Source organism: Falco peregrinus, chromosome Z, assembly GCF_023634155.1.
Source record: "Falco peregrinus isolate bFalPer1 chromosome Z, bFalPer1.pri, whole genome shotgun sequence".
Classification (NCBI taxonomy): domain Eukaryota; kingdom Metazoa; phylum Chordata; class Aves; order Falconiformes; family Falconidae; genus Falco; species Falco peregrinus.
The window spans coordinates 28234296-28258445 of NC_073739.1; the positions used below are offsets into that span (position 1 = coordinate 28234296).

The 24150-nt window shown below is 37.8% G+C and overlaps 1 long non-coding RNA gene across 3 annotated transcripts in view; it reads left to right on the plus strand.

Annotated features, from left to right (window-relative positions):
• LOC129782802 (uncharacterized) overlaps positions 1 to 23612 on the plus strand; it is a 55487-nt gene extending 31875 nt beyond the window's left edge. For 2 of the 3 annotated variants that reach the window (XR_008744928.1, XR_008744929.1), the window contains 3 exons: positions 2956 to 3105; positions 17337 to 17440; positions 19321 to 23612. This is a non-coding gene — a long non-coding RNA (uncharacterized LOC129782802). Of the gene's footprint in view, positions 1 to 2955; positions 3106 to 17336; positions 17441 to 19032 lie in introns of all 3 variants that reach the window. The other variant, XR_008744930.1, reaches the window with a different exon arrangement.
• Positions 23613 to 24150: the final 538 nt, after the last annotated feature.

Genomic DNA, 24150 nt, shown 5'->3' on the forward strand with positions numbered 1-24150 from the left:
ACATTTAATCTCATTTTGGCATCAGCCAGTAGTATTTCCTAACTATCTTGGCTTCTGTGTTGACACACATCATTCTACCATGATTAACTTACAAATGTCCTTTGCAAAAATGAGAAAGCATGATTCCTTCATTTATTGAACTCCACTGCAAAAGGATGATTTTTTTTTTTTTTTTTTTTCCGGACAGCATCAGGACACACTGTGTCAGTAAAAGCTGCATTTTCCATTAAGGGAAATGAAATACCATTAGGTTTGGCATGTGCTGATTTTCCCTGTTGTTTTGCTCACTCCCGAGGTGTCTGCCTGAGACATGTTAGTAAAATTATCATGCTTCAAAAATATAGTCATGTTCTAATGGGTCTGCCTATCTTATGTCAGGGCAATAGGCAGTCACAAGCTGTATTCTTCCTAAAGGACGTAGGTGTTGCCCCACAATTGCAGTCCATGATCTGCCCCAAAATGTAATAAATGTATTTCTCGGTTCCCTTTGCTATAGTTTTATTGAAAGTCATGATACTAGTATAAAACAGGCTGTTCCAGTCCTAACTGCATGCCTTGTCTCACTCTCCACATGGGGCAATAAGGGCTGAAGCCACTGGTAAGCACACTGCAGGTGTTTACCTGTTTCTTTTCTCTCTGTTCAGGACAGGGGTCCTCAAACTATGGCCCGTGGGCTGGATACGGCCCCCGGTATTTACAGAACCCCCCAGCCCCCCCCGCCGGGGGTTGGGGGGGGAATCCAAGCAGCCGCAGATGGCTGCCTGCCACTGCATCCGCGCTGGCCCCTGGTTAAAAAGTGTGAGGACCCCTGGTTCAGGATTTGGGTGATAATTTGCTCATTGTTACTGAGGAAGGGCAGAACCTGTCCATGAGACTGGAAACTTGCCAGTTCTAAAAAGTTCTTGTGTCAGGAGTCAGAAGCACCTTAGTCCAGCAGGCCAGGCAGGGGTAGGGTGGTAACACGAGGTTGTGCTGTCAGCTGGGTGAGGTTCTCCTTTCACTGTCTGTGCCTAGATCTTATTTACATAAATGTAGAGCATAGGTTTAGAGGTGGATTTTTGCCTTTAGTCTTTTTTTCATCTACCACTGTGCTAAGTTTTAACAGTTTATCCGTTTCCCTCCCTTCAAATTATACCATACTTGATAGACAGCCAATCCATAAGAGTTTCAAGTACTTTTACCAACTTTTTACAGTGTTATTCACAACCACATCCCTTATCTGTCTCTTGCAGATCTTCTAAGATAATGTTCATGGCCAAATTCCCTAAAGAGCTGCAGTCTCACTGCTGCCTCTTCAGAGCCAAGGAAAATAATAATTAAAAAAGTAATGTTCTAAAACACCTTCCCAGTGTTTTGGCATCTTCAGGCATACCCTTAAAAGGGTGCTGGCACATGAATGGTTATTGGGAAGACTGATATGGGCAACAGAGCTGAATATTGTGAGTTTCCAGGCACTAGTAAAGACATGCTTGCTCTCTTTGCCCCAGATTCTTCAAATGACAAGGCATTGGCCCTGATGCCAATGAGACAGCACTAAGGGAGAGCTAAGAAGTATTTGATGACAGGTGCTGTAGAGCAGACTGGACACCAGGTCCTGCCATTATCTATGGTGAAGGCCGCTATGAGGATTCCCAGCAAAGAAGGGTCAGGAATAGACAGAAAACACTGCATTGCAATGTCATTCCCACACTACCAAACCTCCTGATTATTCTCATGATTCCCCTACTTAGCCAAGAGCTACCCTGGTAACCTTTGGACAGAGGGCTTCTGTCTGCTGGGAATGGATCCAGTATGGATGGATCCATGATACAATAGATCAATTTCCTGGGCTATGTTGCAAAAAAATTTCTATTACAGTTTACAGAATCCCACAGAGGTTTGTATTTCTTGTTCCACAGTTTTTTTGATATCACTCATTTCATGGTTGTTTATATTTCTATTAATAGCTTCCCTTTCTTGCTCATTTATCCAGGATTTTCACTGCTATGATCGTTATTTTCCTCCCTGACCTATTCTTTTTATCTGTTGGACAGAAAGTCTTCTATTTTTTACTTCAGTACCAGAATTTGCTCATTTAGCACTCCTTATCCAATAAAGATATACATTTTACTTTAGCTGTGTTCTGCTCTTTTGCCTGCAGTAACTTTATTTGTTTTATTAACTTGCCCTAGGACATAGTAAAATGGCTAAGCAAAGAAAGACCGGCTCAGGACTATTCAGGTCCAAAGGCAGGGGCTGGTGTGTGTGGCCATGACCATTTAGCCAATGCTGGATGCATACATAGGATAGCAAAAAAGGAAAAAAAAAGTATAGCAAGTGGATAAAAGAGCATGAAGGCTAGATAACTAACTAGCAGGATATCTAGCTATGATTCCTAGAACAGTAAAAATCCGTGCAGGATAGTTGGAAAAGGGCAGCACTGGGTGGAGTAAATCTTACTGTGTTTTGGATTGGAATGGAGGAAAAAATCCCACATTTTCCTCTAGTTTTAAATAGAGGAAAGCAAAGTATTTTCAGGGCTGCAAAAGCATGCCAGGGGCAGAAAGGACAAGGGTGGTTTTTTTTCCTTGTTCTAGAAGGTTTTAGAAGAGAAGTAAGAATGAAGGAAATAAGTTGAATGTGTTTTGAAAGGTTGTAGGGTCAAAGAGAGGAATGACAAGGAAAGATAGTTTTGTTTTGTTTTTCTTTTGGAATGATACAATGTGTGTATGTGTCAATTTAAGAATAGCTATATAGTATTCATTTGGTCCAATGTCCTCCAGCTGTATCCTCAGGATGACAGTGTTGAAGAGTGGGTGCCTACAGAGTGGGAAACTTGGGGAACCACAGCATGGCACATGTGGAGTTTGTTTAGTTGGTTTTGCAACATCCATACCCAAACTGTAACAGGCTGACACGATCTTCACAGTAATAGTCATTCTTGCCTGTTAATTGATTCTCTCCATTTGTCAACAGCTCACCAGTCAGCCAAAACCCTGTGTGATCCTGGCAAGAATGCTTGTTTTCATGAGCCAACAAGTCATCCGTGCCTGTGACTGATACATATGATGCTGCTAAATCTATCTAAAGCAACAGCCGTGGCGCCTTCAGGACAGCCATTCCCAGGTATATATTCAGATATATATTCAGGCTCCCTTCTACAAAAGGATCAAAAACTTGACTCTTGGTCAATAAACCCCATGAAAAATAGGACTAGATGAAATGACCAGGTTTCATAGTACACAAAGACTTAGGGTGTCTCTTTAGATGGTAAACTCAGTGGAATGTATGTGAGGTGGAAGAGTAATGTGTTTGGGGTATGTGACAGAGGCCTGAGTAAGAAAGGCTTATGAGAGCCATGCAGTTAAGATGTAGTCTTGGACACACTAAGCACCATGTATGCAGATTTTTCCATTTCTAGCAAGGCCTGGTTTTGTGCAATAAAGGCACAAGATACCTGCACCAAAGGATCTCAGAGCTGGCATTTGCTTTGTGACAAGGAATGCACAGGATATTTTGAGGTACAATTATAATTTTTCATTATACTGTTTAGCTCTGCCACAAACATATGGATATTTTATATCAAAAAATGAGCTACTGGGACACCATCCCTACTAAAATATAAAAGACAAGACTTTATATAAAAGCCTTATGAAACGTGCTTCAAAAAGTATAATTAGGAGCAATGAAAAAAAAACCTAAGGAAAAGAAATCTAGAAAAATCTGCTAAAAATACTAGAATTCAGAGTCAAAGATGAGTCACAAAATGGACAATTATTCTCTACATCTTAACCTCTATTTTGAGTACTCTCACATATATTTTTAAAGTTCATATGGATAGCATATAGCTAAAAAGGAATCAGAGAATAAGATTGGGTCATTTTAAGCAAAGCATTAAATCCAGAAAGTCTTGTGATACTATGTTAAATGATTAATTTAAAATTATAAATTTGATTTTCCTCATTAGAATGAGGAAAGACATAAAATGTAAATATGTCAATAAAATGGTGTTAAGCTCATTAGAAAGTAATTGACAAGTCTCAATCTCCTGTTTAGAAAAATGTCACACAATCACAGCTGTGACTAGCATGGCTCTCAAACCACTGGTGGTACCATGGCAGTCAGTGGCATAGTCTGCAGCTGGCTCCAGGGCAGTGTGTGAAGCAGAACTGGCTTCAGAGCAAACGCTACTGCTGAGGGGGAGCTGCCAGTACCCACAGCCATGTATTCCATGGCAGAGTTGCAAGACATCTCTGTTGCACATCAGCTGTTGGTCTACAAATCCTGTGCTGTTCTGGGCAGCGAGCACTTGCATTTGGGAGAAGGTGGAGTACATGATGCAGAGATAGGAAATATGAAAAATGAAAAACATGGCATGAGTTCTTTTTTGTTGTTTGGATGTGTGTTAAAAAAAAAAAATTGCTAAGAGAGGCTGCAAGTCTCTGTAAGTCTTCAGAGACTAGCGTGGTAAGCCATGATGGGACACTGGCTGGCTGCTGGCAGGTGTTTAAAAATCAGGGGAAAAGCTGGTGGTTTGATGACCCATCTTCATAAAACACTGCTTCAAGCTGAACTCCATTGTTTATCCAGAAGGAGCTTTCTTCCTGGCTGCTGCAGGGTTCCTTTAACTGGGAGCTGGGGCTCCAAGTCTCACTTGTCACTGCTCTACTTTAAAAAAAATGCATTTCTCTGCTGGGCTGCTAGGAAAAACAAAAACACTAAGTCTTTCACCTGTGCTGTTTATTTTAATTCACTGAGGAACTACTCCTTGTTTCTGTGTACCAAAGTGGTTCACTGCCATGGTTGTTTGCGTTGCCATTATATCTCAGGAATCTGCATTTGCTGGAATCTTAATTACGAATGAAAACTTTTGTACTTACAAATATCCAGCTTCTCTTTTAAAGTGTAATTATGTGAGGATTTACAAATGTTGAGTTGTTTCTTTCAAATCCTGCATCACTCAAGTGCTCTTATTCCACTTTTTAAGCTACTGAAGAAGTTTTACCTATGTATGAAATGTTTTAGGCAGTTCTAAGGAGCCTGCCTTTCAGTAACAGATTTCAGAGGCCTTGTGCTTAGAGATTAAAGAATTGCTTAGAAAGTAGGGGGTTGAACTGACATTTTAACAGTGTTGGAATTGGAGTAGATGATGTAGGGGCTTCAACTCTGCATATTCAGGCTTCAGTGATGAAAAGAGCTGTTCTCGAGTACCCAAGAATATGTAAAGGCCTTGATACTCGGTATCAGAATCCAAATGGCATATTCTTGAATTTTGTGATTCACTCTGGCTTTAGGAGAACATGCTTCTGCTCAGTACTTCTCAGAGTGTGGCTTGAAGAAGTTATAAATATTGAAGCTCTGACACAGTGACACCCTACAGAAAGAAGTCTGTGTAATTTTTTTCATGTAATTTTATCAGTTTCATGTGGTTCATATGTGTGATTTAGCCTGTTTAATTTTCTGCACAGCAATCATGAAGCAATAGCTTCCTAACCTATGTTAAGTGAAATACTTTTCAATAACCAAATCCATCTTCTCCCTTCCTGGGTATGTACTGAATAGCAGCTCCGGATGTGTCATTCCTGTACCACTGCCCAGTGCAGTGCCATGCCATTGCCTAAGCCAGCTCTGGTCTATTCACTTCCAGCGCCATAAGTAAAGCAGCCCCATCACCACAGGCAAGTTAATCACCTTTCTCTACAATGCATCAGAGATGGAATACCATAACAAAAGAACTGTACTGCTTTCAGGTTCTGATCAGTATCTATGAATGATGCTGCACTGTGCCTTCTAGATATATCTGGCAGCATTCAATTAACTAAACATGTACCCATTGTCATTACAGGCAATATAAGATATTTTGCCTGGCCTTGAGCTGTCACTGCAGACCTGACCTGTCATTAAAGATCTTCAAGGCCTGTACCATGTCTGCCAGGCCACACAAATGACTCTCACTCCTCACGGACTCTCCAGTGGCACAAGAAACCTGTTTATAGGCAGCTGAATCCTGCCCTCCTGCTTGGAGGACAGTTCAGGGATCTTGTGCAACTATGTGCTGCTGAGCCCAGGCATGTTCTTTCCTTGTGACCAGACTGGGAATATGGCTGGGATGAAGTCCAAGAAGTCCTCATCTGTGTTGACAATAAAACAAAATTTCTTGGTGATGTCCTTTGACAGAGGTGGAAACAAAAGAGCGATCTGGGCCTGGGGTTTTCTGCCAGGGTCCCATGTAAACCTGCCTGGGCATTGCTAATAATAGCTGGGTTCCAGCAATGAGTGCAAGTTATGTGCTTCATTTTCCTGTAGATGTAGCCAAGAAAGGAAAAAGTTTTGCATAATCCATTTTTCTATGGCATAGTGTGATATATGGTTAAATGTGGCAATAGTCTTGGAGGGGTGTTTCAGTCTCTCTGTGCTCCTGAATTATTGTTCTGATTATATTGCTGCAGCGAAAGACGGAAAGATGTACAATTTTTTTATTATTATTATTTTTATTATTTTTATTTTTTTCATAGAAATAGGTATGGAAAATTCCTTAGCTTGCTGAAAAACTGGGGAAATAGATGTTTTCTCAGAAGTAATTCTCAAAAGGCATGAGGGACAGTGAGAGGTACATAGAGAAAGGGACAGTTTACATAATATATTTTAAGCAACATGCATTCAATCTAATTGTGGGTTACAAAATTACAGGATGACCCATCCAATACTTACTTATCATGTTTTCCACAACACTTAAACACTTGCATGAGGTCTTCCTGCTTCTTTCTTCCTGAATTGAAAGTGTGAGACATAACTATCTAGTATGGGGATTCACAGTCAAAAATTCCCTGCAGAGTAAAGCACCTAAGTCGTGTCTTAAAATGCACACTGATGGCTCACTTCTCTTTTATAAAGCCAGTAAAGATGCAAGAGGAAACCTCCACTTTCTGCATAGTAGCTTAGTGCTTACTGGTGACTACATGATCAATATTAGTCATATTAACTGAATACGTTCTAAAAAATTCCTAAACTCCTGGTTCCACTGCAAATGTTTTCTGTTTTTTCCTTGTAGAAAAATTATTGGTTTGGATTTTGAGAATGCAACCATGCAAGTAATTGCCAGGTTTGGTATTTCTGATATTTATTAGACATAACTGGCTTGCCATCTCATTAATCTTGCACACACACACATGTACAGATGTGTTTTTTCCTTCCTGCATCTCCAAAGCACCAACTAATGCTGACAGCTGTCCCAAGTGCTTATGACAGGTTAATTCACTGCACTTGAAAGCAAAAACTATCAACTTATTTTAAAAACTTTTATCTATTCAGCAGGAAAGAGCCAGTTCGTATTTAATTCAGTATCCACTTCTCAATCTGTCTACAAGTTAATAATTGCTTGCCACTAAACCCAAGGTTTCAGAAATGTATTTTGTATTTTCCTCTACAGGGTGACTGGGAGCTTGCCAGTACCCTGCATCTCCCCCTTCTTCCTCCTCCAACAGCAAAGTTGTGGCAACAGAGGCTAACAGATTATTTCCACTCATTTGGTTCATGGTTTAATGATTGCTAAATATTTGCCATGATCCCAGGACTGTGTGGGATTTCTAAGGTTAGTAAAACCAAAGATTATTTACTCTCCAAGATGAATTATGAATAAATTATGTTAGAATTGAGTTACTCAGAGCAAAATAAGTTAATAGGCCCAAGATATCTTCCCTTATTAATATGGCACAGCCAGTAGTATCTCACAAGCAGGTGTAATGTGATATATGTAGCATGATCTCTGATGCAAAATGGAACCATTTATTGAGGTGGAATGGGCAAAAAATGACCCTGCAGTTTTGATAATACATGAAAACATTTCACAGCGATTCTTTCAGGCAAGTTCTGTATCAAATGTTTCACAACCTGTTTTTCTGTGTGAACTGATAAACAAAGTTTGAGATAAAGAATTAAAATCATTTGAAGGGCAAAAAGGATTGTTTTCATGTGAGATTTGAAAAGAATGAGGAGAAAGAGAAGTTCACAAACATATGCTAATAAAGTGGTAGGGATTAAATGGTTTTATATGAGGTCATGCTGGTCATGAAGTTCTAGCAGTTTCTGGCATTTTCCATATCACAGAGTATTCTGAGAAAGTTGATGCACAGAAGGAAACATGGTGAATTCCCTGACAGAGAAGCACTTGTCACTAAACAACTTTGGTTAAGAGGATGAGATTACTCAGGCTGTTAACAGTAGCTGCACCAAAGGACAAGTCTGGTGCCACCAACAAAACTGCTTGAGTTGTCTGCCAAGATTCTAGATGATGCTGATAAAAAATAAATATGAAAAATTGTTTATCCAGAATTGGCATCTGACCTTCATGTCTGCGTTCCAGAGAAGAGAAAAGAAAACCAACACAGTGAAGCAGTGTCTTCACTACCAAGCACTTAGAGATCTATTTTTTACAATAATAACTGCTGGGGTAAATGGGAAGAAACACCTCATCCTATGCAATTCTGAGGCTTGTGAGATTCAATAATGAAGACTTACCTGATACTACAGATCTTTTCCTTCCATTAATTCTTTCTAGTCCTTTACAGAAAAATAAAACATAAAAAGACCTTGTAAGCTCCCAGCAGAAAACACTATTTTTGTCTTCATATATCTAGTTAGCATGGAATTAGAGGTTGTCTTCAGAGTTTTGCAAGTGTGTGTATGCATGACCCAGAATTTCTATAATGTAAGCATTTGGCTTTGTTTTTCCACATCTGAATGTTAAGGGAGGAAAGTTGACATTTTTGTGGCAATATCCACAAAAGGGTTTTTGCTAGCACAGTTTTTACAGCTTAGTGGTGCCAATTTGCTGTGAAACAATGACATTGCAAAACCTGATTACAGTGATGCCTATTTAGGAAAAACGTATGGCTGGCCACAAACTTAAAAAGGTTCAAGCATGTCCTTAAGTTCTCATCCAAACCCACTGATTTCAGTGAATATTTATTCTGTGCTCTGCTCCATGTCAGCAGAGCAGTGGTTCTCCGCTCCTGTTCAGTCTTAAACATTTGGATGGAAAGAAATGAAGTGAACAAAGTACTCACCATGCCTCAGACAGAGCTGAAAGCGGAGAATGAGAGTCAGGTCTCCTACTGTCTGTGCTGGTGGTCTGCCACCTCACTGCATGCACAGGTGCAATCAAGAGGTCAGGCGTCCCTGAAACGAGCACTGGAAAAGGAGCAAGTCTACATGATACAGCACTGTGTGAGCAATCCCCATACCAGAAGTCAGTCAACACAGAGAGTGCAGCTCTACTGGTGTCCCAGACTTGTACCTTTCAGACAGCGTAATCTGTCACACTTAGCTCTCATTGAAACCCAGAGAGCTGCTTATGCCAGGCAACAAGGAGTAAAAGGAATGGTGGACACTAATGTACAGACCAAAAACCAGCATACAGAGCCTAGAGAGGCATTTAGATAGCCACAGGGGTTTTTTATGACTGCAGCTCACCATTGTTTTGTCCTGGACAAACTTAAATCCTAGCTAAGAAATCAGAAAAAATCCCTAAGCACTGGATTCATTTGCCTTTGTGATTATTCTTTTTTAACACAACATATAACCACATGTTCTCTATGTTTTGCAACACCTCTATTGTTTGCAACATACATTAGTCCGTTTATCAGCATTTGCACACAAAAAACATACGTTCCTGTGCATCAGGCAGAAAATGCACTTGGTTTCTGCATGTCTTTCAAGTTGTAGATTATGCAGTGGTTGGCAGGAGAGTATTCATAAATACCTTTTGAATATAATTTTAAGTCAGGATAATTAATGTTATCACATATTTACAGATTTAGAAATCTTTAATGAAGACATCTGTGTATTTCTTTGATGCCCCTCTTGCCTGTTGTTTTGTATCCTAACCATCAGCCAGTAAATCATCAAGTTTTTCTCAAAGTCAGAACCAAAGTATGATACAGAAGCAAAGCTATTCCACAGCGTTTCAGCAATACAAAATATAGGCAGGTGAAAAGAAAAGAAAAAAGGAATCTAGTTAGGAAACTGCATAATGCATTGTAAAATCAAAATGTCTGTCCTCATTTAGTGTGCAAAAGAACTGGAGAAGCAAAACACTGCTTGAATGTCTTTGTCTCTGTAAAAACTGGAGCAAAACTATAGCACCCAGTCCTCTCATTCCAATTTCAAACTGGTACTGGCTGGTTACAATTCACATTTCAGCTATTTCCAGGAAAGTCCATCTTTCAGAAAAAAAAAGGCTCTCATGTTTTGAAACAGAATAAGCAAATTAAGAGCTTTGCATTTTGTGCAAAATACCTGCCCTGTACCAATTTGTGGAAACAGAGCTTTAAAGTGCAAACTGCACCTCACATGTTCTTTTGACTTTAGTCCACATGTAGATGAACAAGAAAGGTGCGTGTGTTTCAAAGGTAACAGATTTTGAAATATATAGAAAGATTTTAAAATATTTGATTCATCCTTGTTTTGCAGAGCAGTGGAAATACATTATTTGAATTGTTTCTTCCACAGAGAAAGTCTGACCATCCAGCTTTGGGGAGCTTGGGAGAATTACAGTGAAATGAATATTTCAGTGAAAATATATGCAGAGCTTGTCTTCTTAAAATCCTTTTGCAACAGTTTTGGTTGCTTTTAAACTCATGAGTAGTGCCAAGGAAATGGGTGGAGCTTCAAATTAAAGAAATTGTTGTGGCAGGTAATCACCTCAGTGTGATCACTTACCTACTTACTGGCAAAGACTTTGCAGGAACGCTTTCACTGAGCTTCCTTTGAAAGTGCTTTCAATTACTTTCTTGGAAAGTCTCAGTATTATTGTTACCTGCAAATGTTTATCAGACAAATATCTCATGTAATAATTTACAGTGGCCTGCAAAACTAGATTTCAGATCCAATCTTTCATTATTTAGACAGCATTGTTCTTCCACTGAGTCTATTTCATCATTATGGTGAACTTCACAAGACATCATACCATCACTGCATTAATCTGTCATAGATCATTGTATGTAGATTCTTCTTTTATTTTCTAAACAAAGATGTTCAAACACAATTACTTAAAATTTAATGAATTATTAGAAATTACTTTTCCTAGGTCTGTTAGTCATTTCCCTAGTTAAATTATATATTGGGTGAAACCAAAAAAAAAGTTATTCTTAATTTTAAAATTAAATTCAAAAGTTACATAGATAGACTTTACAGCCATGATGGACTGCAATTTGAAATGTGCTGTGACATTCAAAACAATCTAAATGTTGTTGCCTCTCTGATAATTTTGGCCTTTGCAATTACACAAAATAGTTTGCATATCAAAACAGACACTGTATTAGAGCTTTTCAGCAGCACAAATAAGAAGATACAAGGCAAATGGAAAAAACAATTTCTCTATGGCAGCGCTAAATCTGTATTAATCCCATTTAAAGACCACTGACATGATCTTAACTGTTGTGTAGGTCCTGTGCTGATCCTCTGAAAAGTGGTGATTTTGTTCATTCAAACCTCTGCTTATCGTTCATTGAATCCTTATTAAACAAATAAATAACTGAACAAATTATTTTTGCCCTCTCTAATAGAGGTGGACTGTATATAAGTACATACATTTTGCCTTGCTATTCCTGACAGTGAGTAATAAAAACTGCAGAGCAAAACAACCCATAAGTATGCTGTTGACAACGGTCCAGTCTTTCAATCTGTTCCAGCACTCTGGGTGTTATATACGACATCTTTGCAGGACTACTTTGCACAGTATAGTGGGAAAGTTTTCAATTCTTTCCAATACCCACGAGTAATATCCAATATTGGCAATAATATTTTTAGCCCTCCAATGTAACCAAGACATTTATAGCCTAAGTGCTTTCTATTTTTATTTTTTTCTATCTGACTGCTCTAACATCTCTATTTAAACCAGATCTTATAGGTGTATTTTAGATAGCGGTCATTACCACAAAATTTGTGAAGCTTTTACAATACAAAACCATCATAATATACCTTGTGGTTATCTGAAGACTCCGAATATATGATTTCACAAACTACAGGGAAAACATTTTGAAACTTCAATTTGACAAAAATTTCAGTGCTAAGATTTACTTAAAGAAATCAGTTGTATTGATATTGATACCCACAGTAGGACACAGACAGACAAAAGATTTCTCTTAGAAATCGTAAGAATTAGTCCAGGATTCACACTGTTGGAGAATGAAACTTTAGAGAAAGGCATGTGATGAAGTCTGACTGATGTTTTCATTTCTGTTTCACATTTCTCCTTAGTTCACTCTGCAAAGCTATTGTAAATCTTTTTAGCAGACAGTTGAGGAACTATTAACAGCATCTTATTATCTACCTAAAAGAGCTATTGATCACTGGACCACCTGGAAGTATACTGTACTTTTAGTATCCAGAAAGGTTGTTTTCTGGTGTGATGGAAGAGAGAAGGAAGGGAGAATAAAGCATCCTCAAAATCTTCAACAAGAGTTGCCAGATGTGTGAAGATCAAAGAAATTAAAATCTATTGTCAAGAACCCTGTTCTACCAAGAGGCCTTGACTTCTTTTACTGTGTGGCTAGAACACTGAAATGCTGAAATATATTAGGCTTATTTACATTAGAGGGTGTGACATGTTTCTGTTAAACCACCTATGCCATAAAACTACATGGTCATATGAAACATTGCAGCTGCTGGGCTTTTTGAATTTTATTCTTGTATTTAAAAGGATAAAGCTGATTCATGATACTTTGTCAAATGTAGCCTTTAAAAATTACATATTTAGCTAGAATAATTAAGTATCATTGAGCTGTAACAGAACAGTTACACAAGATCATGCAAAACTGACAAGATACGGTTCCATTTTAAAAGCAGTATATCTTCCAGATTATATTATAAATGGTAATAATCATACAATTTAATTAATCATACTATTGTTATCCAATAATTGAGAAGGCACTATCAAAATTATAATCAGACATTTTAAATACAGGTGGTACAAAGGATTAAAAATATTACACTAGCTTATAAATCAATAATGCACAGGACTGGTATAATGAGTGTGACTAATAGCAGCAGAAAGTGGTCACTTTGACCCTGTTGTTGCAAATAATGATGGACAGGTAATTAAGTAATCTCTGTTCTCATGCATTAGTTAGAAATACATCCTGATCATAATAACATTGAAGTTATTAAAATGTTATATGGTCTAAATTCTCAGTAGACATTCAGCTAACAAAAAAGACCAAAAGAGTGCTTGCATGATGCCTTGCATTTCATTACAGATTTTTCTTTATGTCCTACTGGACTCCCAATGCTGCAGATCAAGCTCATGCACATGAAGTGGTGAATGGAACTCAGGGAAATATGACTCCCTGGAAAGGATGCATTACTGGACTAGCTCATTTGTCTGGAAAGATTTGGGGACATCAAAACATGAAAATACATGGAAAATTTGGATAACTGGGAACATTACTCATTTAGTGACTCATGGCAGGGGACTTAATTTGGATTAAAACTGAAATAGAAAAAACCCGTATATTGCATAGAATATTTAGTTAGTTAGTAGATCAATCTTTTATGTGGTCCATTTTAGATACCATTAGGATGCTCTGCTTTCAGGAGAAATTGTACCTGATCCTGCTTATAGGCCCTATCTGTGTACATGAAAAGACAGTCACAGAGTCACAGAATGGTTTGGGTTGGGTGGGACCTTTGGAGATCACCTTGTTCAGCCCACTCTGCCATGGGCGGGGACATAATTCACTGGAACCGATCACTCCACTCGCACCTGACCTTGAACACTTCCAGTGGTGGGGCATCCACAGCTTCTCTGGGAAATCTGTTCCAGTGTCTCACTACTCATTGTAAAAAAATTTCTCCCTTACATCCAAATTAAACCTAACCTCTTTTAGTTTAAAAGCATTGCCCCTTGTCCTCTCACTACAGGTCTTGGTAAAAAGTCTCTCTCTGCCTTTCTTATAAGCCCCCTCTACATGTTGAAATGCTGCAATAAGGTTTCCCCAGAGCCTTCTTCAGGATGAACAATCACAACTCTGTCAGCCTTTCTTCATAGGAGAGGTGTTCCAGCCCTCTGATCATTCTCGTTGCCCTCCTTTGAACCACTTCAACAGGTCCAAGTCTTTCTTGTACTGGGCACCCCAGAGCTAGATGCAATATACAAGTGGATTCTCAAGGGAGCACAGCAGAGGGACAGAATCACCCCACTTGGCCTGCTGGCCATGCCTTTTATGCAGACCAGGATGTGATTGCTTTTCTGGGCTGCAAGCACACATTGTACATTGCTGGTTGTTGTCCTGTTTTTCATCCACTTGTATTCCTAAGTTCTTGTCTGCAGGATGGCTCTCAATCAGTTTATCCCCCAGTCTATATCAATATTGGTGATTGCCCTAACCCAGGTGGCAGGACCTTGCATTTGGCCTTGTTGAACTTCATGAGGTTCACATGGGCCCACTCCTCAAGGCTGTCAATGTCCTTCTGGATGGTATCCCTTCCCTAAAGTAAATCCACTGCACCACTTAGTTTGGTGTCATCTTCAAACCTGCTGAGGGAGCACTCAATCCCACTGTCTATGTGACTGATGAAGATATTAATTAGCATTGTTCCCAATACAGACCCTTGAGGGACACTAGTTACTGGTTTCCACTTGGACATTGAACCATGGACTGTAACACTTTGGACTTGGCCATCCAGACAGTTCCTTACCTATCTAACATGCATCAAACCCATATCTTTCCAATTCAAAGATAAGTGTTGTGGGGAGAGTGTATCAAAGGTCTTACAGTTTAGGTAGATGAATTCCATAGATATTTGCTTGTCTACTGGTGTAGTTACTTAATTGTAGAAGGCTGCTAGATTATTCAGGCAACATAAATGTCTCAGAAGGTGGTCCACAACAGCCAGCAGCAGAAAATGAGAGGTTAATTTGGACAAACAAAAACCCTGGAGAACAAGATCTGACCGCAGTCCTGTCTATCTCCAGATTAGCACCACTTCAACCTCAGAGGGTGTTTAGCGCTTAAAGTCCTGAGCTCCCTTCTGAAGTTAACTGTTTATGCCTGGGCTTTCTCTGAAAACACTTCTGGCAGCAACAGGAACGCTTTTAACCAATACTTAACTTCTCTACTATTTCACCTTTGCCATTTCTTCTTCTGAAAATTTGAATCCACAGTTTCCTCTCTGCATCCCCAACTCTCACTCTTGCTTTGCCTTCTGCACCTGAACATGACAGAGGCTCTTTCTGTGTGATTGGTATGAAAACCACCTTGGTGACATGCGTTGAAGTCTAGAGTTGTGCCAAGTTCCCATTTTGCATGGGGCATTGAGCAGGCCAGGGAGGAGGACACCTCCTGGATCTTTTTTAAGGCATTTTCTGAATAAGGAAAGAGAGATACCTGAGTCACTGCCTGATACAAGGATTCACTGAGCATCAAATGGGCAAGAAAACAAGCCGTCACTCTTGACAATGAGGAAGAGTAAAGCATTTCTAAATCCTCTTTCAGTATCAAGAAACTTCCCTCCAGGTGTTATGCATTGACACCGGAAACAGCTGAAATAGCATATCTGAACCTCTCTCCCCTCTGTTCCTTCAGCTGTTTGTTATGGGCCCCCTGCTTGCACTTCCCGATCCCCCAGGTGGGCTGATCAAATGAACCAGAGGGGAGGGCTCAGTGCAAGTGGTGTGGAGGGACTGCACACTCACATCAGAGCCCTTGTGGTACCTTATCTGGGGCGGGGGGGTGGGGGGGTGGGGCACTGTCACCTCTAGTGAGTGACATTTCTGAATAGCTGTTGGTAAACAGTGTTTCAAACCATTTCACATGTATCTGTAACCATGTCTGCAGTGTATCACTCAGTCTCTACATATGTTCTGATATTCAGGCAGCTCTCCGTCATATATTTCCTTTTAATTTCCAAAGCCTGTTCTCTTTCAGAGAAGCAGACACTCACTAAGAATGAGCATTGCTGTGAAAAGTTTTGGGGGAACCACAAGAACCAAATAATTTTTTAAAGTGCAGCCAAAAAAATTATAAAATGCTGCTCCTCTGTATGCAGTCTGCGGGAAATGTGTTGATGCACTTGGTGAGCTTGGTAAAAAAAGAAAGGTTGGCATAACTAAAGATTATGCACATCAATTCCACTTAATTGACTTCTTACATGGTTCACATTTTTGTTAAGTTAGTTAATTAACAGAGCTTTCAAAACACCATTGCAGTGTATTCTCTGGAGCAATCAAAGTTTTGGTTCCAATCCCTTATAAGGCAGAAAAGAGCCCTCCTGGATGCTGTCTTCTACTTCAGCAAAGAGTAACTATTCAGCATCTAATTGAGATAGTGTAGCTATTCTATTGGTGTTGTGATATTTTGCCCTCAGGGAGATGACTTGCTTGATCCATGAGAGTAGGCTGATGCTATGTTTCTGTACATCAGGAAAACCCAACACATACAACCTTTTGAAAGTTTCTGCATATCCACAGCTTACAACGCATTTTACTGTTGCAAGACTTTAAATGTAGTCTTCTAAGCTTATGTTCACCTTAGTAAATAGGAGTGCATTTGTAAAGAAAAAAAAAATTGTCACTGACACCCCACTGTCAATACTACATGCATTTCAGGGGTTTATGTCAGACTAGCTCCACTCTGGTTCCAAGGAGTGAATGACCACCAGTGGCTGGAGCCACGTAGGCGCATTTAACAGAATGCATGTTCTGTCTTGTTTTCATCTTGGCATTCAGTTATGTTAGGAGGTCTTTTTTAAAAGTGCACTCCTGCTAAAAGCAAGATTACACAGAAAGATAAAACAAGTGTTGAGTGTGTTGTCATTCTCCCCTAGTCATTTGATTTGCTCAAAGGCAGCTCCAAGAACTTCTCTAAACCCTCTGTTATTTCTTATTTATATGGCATGACTAAGACGTCATATGTATAAAATCTCTTCCCTATTTCGAGTTAAAACACACCAAAATTAAAAGAAACAAGAAACTCTTTACACATTAAAAGAAAATAATTTTTGTCCTTCCATAAAAGCAACAAAGAAATCTTATTGGATTTTTAAGTTGTCTTTTTAAAATCTTTTGGATTTGTATTTGTGTAACATAATTCTGATAGTTAAAAATAGTTTACATAGAAAATCTTTGTGGCAAATATACCAGTAAAATGCATGGATATATTCTTGTTGTTGTTATTCTGAGAGGAGATAATATGTCAAATTGTATGCACTGTGTAAAATTCTGCACAAAACCAGCTGGTGATGTTACTGTGCTCTTACGTCTGTCATAAGGATCAGATCCCTTATTTCTCTCTGACAGTTTCTAGCTGCAGCTGCTATGGTCATCTCTACATGAGTGACAATCATTTCATTCTCTCTAGAACAAGGCTGAAAACATGACCTGGCTGGGAAGCACCAGGCCTTATCCTGACAGTGTTTTGTTATCGACACAGCCCAAGCTCTGACCCTTTTGGCTTTATCCAAGGTGAGTGTCTCAGAGAAACAGCTTGCACCCCTGATGTGTCCGAGCATGGGTTCAAGAATGCTGGATCTAAGACAGGATTCGAGGAGAAGATGTGCATGTTGCATGGCTGCAGGACAAGTGATATAATAAGCTCCACTGGTATTGCTTAGGTGCTTGCCAGTATTGTCACTGCTGATGTTAGTTGTAGAGCTGATAATAAAAATCAACACACGTGAACTGTTGTGATTTCTAGGTGTTTCTGTATCACAGGATGTAGATCCTATATTTGGCTTAGGCTCAAGAGTGCACTTGAGCAAGCATTCAGTGTCCACATGTATTAAATAAAATATTTGAAAAACTCCTTCAACACTTATCTGTGAATGCTGCTTAGAATTCATTAACCTTTGGTGTTGTATAGACTTTCCCTTTAATTAGTTTTCAGACTGTACATTCTTTATAATTACTCCAAGCAAGATAAAATGAGAAAGTTTAATACACTCCATATGTGCAATGAACTGAATCATTTGTCAAAGGTGCTATAAAATTAAGGTAGTTTTATTGCCAAGGTACCATTTTCCATGCAATTACTATTCACATATTGCTACGTCTAATTTAAGGTCCTATTGTATTTTGTGGTTATATTTAAAGATGTGCTAGAAATGCTTTCAGATATTGAAAAAACAGCCAAAATAATTTTTTAAAAATAAGTTGCATTGAAAGCATAGAAGCCAGCTGGTTTTGGTTAGCTGGTTTGGTTTTGGTTGGTTGGTTTTTTTGGGTGGGGTGGGGATTGTTTTTTGGTTGTCTGTTTAGGCTTTATATTTGGGGGCATGAGGGATGTTCAATAATCTGTAATTTTAATGTATTTTTATAAGAATAGTGAAACCTTTTCTTTTGGATATGTACAAGTACTGAATCCTAACGTGTAACATACCATTGCTTTTGATCTGAGGAGTGTAAAGGTTACTGAAATCAATTATATTTTAATGAAGCCCATCAACGCAAGAATTGCTGTAATATCCGCTATACTAATATATTTCTTCACAACCATACAATATCAAACACTGATAATTATTTAAATATTAATTTCCCTGGTTTTTATATTTAATGAAGTAATTAATTCTTTAGTTTCCTTATCATATAGCAAAAATGGAAAACCCTGTGCCAGGTGTAAAATTGTTTTTACTGCTTCAATTCAAACACCAAAACTGAAGCTATTTGAAGGAAATTAAAACCAACCAACCAACCAAACAAACAAAAAAAAACAACCCCAAAAAAACCCCAAAACAAAACCAAAAAACAAACCAATTTGGAACAATATTTTAGCAAATGTAGTATCAGTATATGTGAAGGATCATATACCTGATAATTTATATTGTAGTAGTTTTCATGCTTAACTAACACAAATGAAGCACATTGTTATATTTTAATATATATTCTTATTCTAGTGCTGTAAATATAGGTGCAGGTGTAGAATCACACAAACAGGACTGACACCTGATATGTTAAAGTCTTTGAAAGTTTAGCCCATAATTAAAAACATATGCATTACATATTCACAGGAAAAAGTAAGGACCTCATTCTTTTCAACATAATTATTTTTTGTATTTCAGTCATTATTCCATTCTTTTGTTTCCTACAAGAAGATAAAGAGATAAATTTCAACCTGAACTAAAGCTTATGGATCCTGAGAACTGGAGCCTCTGGTTATGTTTGCTCCTGACTTTAACAAGATATTTAAATGTGTGCTTTAAACACAGGCATAGCTACATTAAAAAGCTGTGTAAAGCTGAGCAGCAATAATAGATCTCAACAGATTCTAAAATTTCTTCATGCTTTTACAATGAAAAGTAGATACACTTGCAACAAAATCTGAGTTCCATGCTTCTTGCTGTTTCCAGCAATTCACAGCAAATTTGTGCTTTCTGGGACAGCCTAGCCTCAGGAAAAGAAGACCAAAGCCACTTCTGCTCAGGTATGCCATCTCAGACACTGTGAACAACTGGATCTATAGAGAAAGAAGGCATAAACAGGCAAGTATAGGAAATACTTTCTTTTCCTCCAGAAAACACAATTCAGAAATTTCCCCATTGGAAATTCTACCATGGCTCTTGTGTTCCCACAGTTATCCCATAACAATGGATTTTTGCTTCCTGAATTTTTTCAAGTCCGTATGTTTTTCAGGCACAACACCCTGTGGCAAAATGTCTGGCAATCAATTTTAATTTTATGCTAGGTAGAAAATTACTTCCTTTGAAATCTGATGTCTTAATCTAGGGGGTTTATGGTAAGTGGTGAGCAGTTGTTATCCAAGTTTCCATCACATTTGTGACTTTATATGCACTGATTGAAGGGTATGTTTCTCTAAGAAAGTCTTAAGAATGACTACTTTATCCTGAGTATGACAACTAATATTGCATCCCGTCTATTTTTTTTAAATTTTACAAAAAGTAGATTCCAAACAAATTTTGTTTGAAAACAATCAAAGGAGCTCTGAGAACCTGTGGCTCTGCTAGTCTCCCAGGACTTCTCATCTTCTGGCTGTGTGGCAGAAAGTTGGCAATTTTTAAGTTCCCACTTCAGACAAATGTACATGTTTGATTTTGCCACCCTACACCATCTATCTGATGATGCAGTCACAGCTTGAGCCCCTTCACAAATCCCAGGGAAATGATTAAATTCTAAAATGAACTAATCTGAGTTCTTAAAGGAGCAGCTATACAAGCCTAATATATATCTGGATATTCTGCATATAAAGTGGATAGCAGACTGTTCAAAACCACTTTCTCTTGCTGGGGGGTAAATCAATGTCATGGCAGAGAGGGACATGCAGAAAAAATCTTAAGCCATGACGTGCTTTAAGCATCCAATCTTGCAAAGAAATTGCTGTATGGAAGACAGTGAGCAAAACTGGACTGGGACAATAAGAGCAGAAAAAGTGACAGAGGAAATCAGGTTGAACTGTTCTGGAAAGCTTCATCTCTGATTCTGTGTAGGTGTGTTCCTGCAAGAATTGGGTGCATTTCTTCCATAAAGCTCTGAAACTTGACACAAACTTGTCAAGAGATGTTGACTTTTATATCTAAAAATGTAGCTGAAAATAGAATCAAAACTGAGTTCCCGTTGAGTTTTAGAACTATCATAATCAAAGTCCAACAATGGCAAAAATATCCTAAAAAAGAAAAAAGCTACCATTGCTTAGATATGACTCTTATCTCTCACTTTCTCAAATAAACAGCTTCAGCACTTCCATCTTCTTAATCATACGGAAGCCTTTGTGGGCATCTAAAAGATACACATCTTTGAGAGGTCTGGATTTTTTTATAATGCACAAATTGTAAGCTGTCTAAAAGAAAAAAATACCCACATATTAAAAGATCTACAGGCAGCAAGTTAGACTGAAATTGCACCTAGACATTCCCCAGTGTTTGACAGTTTACAAAGCCTTTCTTGAAAACAAGTGCATACTTCAGTGCAGTGTTAGTTGAAAGTCATATTTCAGGTGTAGTCTTGTTCCAATATTATTATGGTTTTCTAGTGGAATTTATGACAGATTAGTAAGGTAATCATCTCTGATAAATCCTGGTTGTATTAAAAACATAGCATTTCTTAGTGGCCAAATGAGAAATCCTACATTCGGTCTTTGCCTTTCATGCCTTCAGCTTGTGAGAAGGGCTTTGTTGAAATCTCAATGAACTTCTTGTGTTCAGTTTTGACAGGTAGTTGTTTAAATAATTTCTGTCTTGGAAAGCTGATGTGGTCCAGTCCCTACCAGATTTTTTTTCTGTACAGAAGGAATGAAGCTAAATCAAACAGAATACACCTTTTTCTTCATGTATCACTTCTTTCATAGCTCAGAAACAAATACAGTTTCTGTCTGGTAGTTGCATATGTGGGATATTTACCCAGGGTAAATGGGGATTTTTTTGTTGGAATCAAAATATTTTAGAAAACCATCACAGTCAAATGCTTCAAGAACCCAGCAATTTAGGGTTTTTATAAGTACCTGATCTAAGCTTGGTTTTATTTTCATGAAAGTAATGTTGAGTGCTTTGCAATGTATGTGTTCAAGGTAATGTTCAGGAACAGATACCTAGAATAATCCTCTTAATTAACTTGACAGAACTTCCTATTAGTGTTAATATTTTACTGTTAGTAGCTTTATTCCTGTTAATAATTGCTCCTTTTAGCAGCCCAGACACTTAGCAAAAAGATGGCTTTGAAGCAGAATAAACATGTTTAGTCTCACAGAGCTGGAAGTTTCCAGTTTGCAGACTAAATAAGGCTTGGGTAAACAGCAGCAGAAACAGATAGCCACATCGATATCTGGAATATTAAATGACTATCATTATCACTACTGCTGTCCTTACCTGGTGTTATTTAATGAAGGCACTGGAATCACTTCTGTACACAACCAGACTATATGTTTCACTGTTTGTAATCAAGCCCAGAATATGTTCAATATATTTCCCATATTTCCTCAATATAACCTTTTTCTAAGGCTGTCATCTTAAGTACTTTGTATTCTCAGTATCCCCATAGCTTTTAGTGACATAAAAAGTTGAGACTGTTCATTCCATGCTGAAACATTTGTCACATGTATAGAAGAATAGAAAAAAATTGCACTTTCAGAAATGCAGAAATGTTGGTGTTTATTACATTAGTTTCAATGCGACTGTATCTTCCATAAAGCATTTAAAACAACTGGAAACTCATAATGTCACTGAAATTCATAGACACCATGACATTCGTATCAAATATGTTATCATAGCAAGATGCTACATGATACAGTGCTGTGTTTTCACCTCTTCAATAAATTCCTCTTATGTGAGTAAACGACGACGCATAAGAGATCTATAAAATAACCAGTAATACTGTAACTAAAACTAAATGATCAACAATATTTTGAACTCCTTGATATAGTAGCATAAACCATAAAACTAAACAAAACACACAAAATCAATCAAGAGTGACTGGGAAGGAACATGTGACATGTCTCAGTAATGTAGATATTGAATAACTGAGGGTTTAGACAGGTTTTTGGGCTGCCTTTGGAGAGGATGGCAACAGACTGCAACAGTTTATTTTAGGAACTTCCATTTTTCTGTGTAATCTTGCTCATAGTAGAAGAAAATTGAATATTTCAAATTGTCTTCTAATTCTTTTAGGAAACAATCTTTTTCTGTCATCCTAATACTTAATTATATCTATTGTATCAATAAAATTTTATAGAGATTACACTGTGCACGATCAAACAGCATATGTCCTTTGTTAACTTATTATAACCATGAAAAATATACACTTTTTGCTTGATAATCAGAAGTAAGAAAACATTGTGTTAATTGTTCACAAACTAAGTTGTCAATGCCATAAAAAATAATTAAGCATTTAATGTAACAGTATTTATAAAACCCATCTAATTATGCTACTCTTCTTTTAAATTCCCTGTGCTGGCTTTCTCTTGGCTTTTTGGCTGAGTTCATACTTCTTGTTTCTAGCTAGAAGCAGCCTATTATCAAACTAAACAGGAAACGTAACCTGTGTTATGATTTGCATTTATAGAAGTGGTTTTGCTTTTGAATTTGGCATTTAATAAAGAATTCATATTTATGCAAAAAAATTCTGACCAGCTCCACCCATGCTGCTTCTGAGACTGCTCATTTTCCTGCTGTGTTTTGGGGCTTGAACAACTGTCAGTACTGGACAGATTTTAACAGCTTCTTCTTATTGTTTCTAGCAAAGAAGAAAAAAAAAAAAAGTCTTTCCTCCAGATTCCTAGAGAAAATATAAGTACAACATACCACAGATTTTTCATAGCAGTTGTGAATAACAGACTCTCATCCATATTTTCACTTGAAGAAATGTCTGCCTAGCTGTATTAAATTAGCTTCCTGTCCTTTAGTCACTTGTACAATGGATGTGCTGTAATTTAACTTGTGATTTAAACTCCATTTCAGGAGACATCAATTTAATCTGTGCAAACTGATTTTTGGAGTGGGCTTCTGTCATACAAAGCCGTATAACTGCAATGTAGGCTTTGTTTGACAACTTAAATGGAGCTAGCCATTTTAGTAAAAAAAATTATTTTCCTATTAAAGTTAGGAGTGATGGAAGGTGTGAAGTGATCCTGTCTGGTTTCAGAGCTAAATTCAGAGGATGAATATAGGAAATTAATATTTAACCATTTATATCATCAAATGATAAGTAAATATTGGGTTATGAAACAAAAATTCTTGCTCTCAAGAGAAATTGGTTGAATGACATCTTTTAAAGTTACAGTTTATTTATACTACTGTGCAATAAACCTTAGATATTGTCAACAACAAAAATAATTTATGCTATATTAGATAACATAACAGTTATATAGGGTAGATATGTATTCAGAGCAAGTGAAGTGAAAATCATTGGCTGGTAAATGTCTGTGCCTAATTAGATTTATAGAACTATAAACCTAGCAGTAGTTATTCAGAAAATTATTAAAGGAAAACCTTTGAAGACTATCTTACATTAAAAAAACCAAACACCAAACCCATCATGTTGCTTTCTGTTTATTCATATTCACTACATGGCATACTGCATATGTCCCAGAAGTTCAGCCTAGGTTTTTGGTTTTGGTATTTTTGGTTTCTTTTCTTTTAGCAGCACAGATGAACACAAGGCAGATAAACATAATGAACATATTGATGTCAGTATAGTCTAAATTAACAGAAGAATCAACATATTGAATAGCT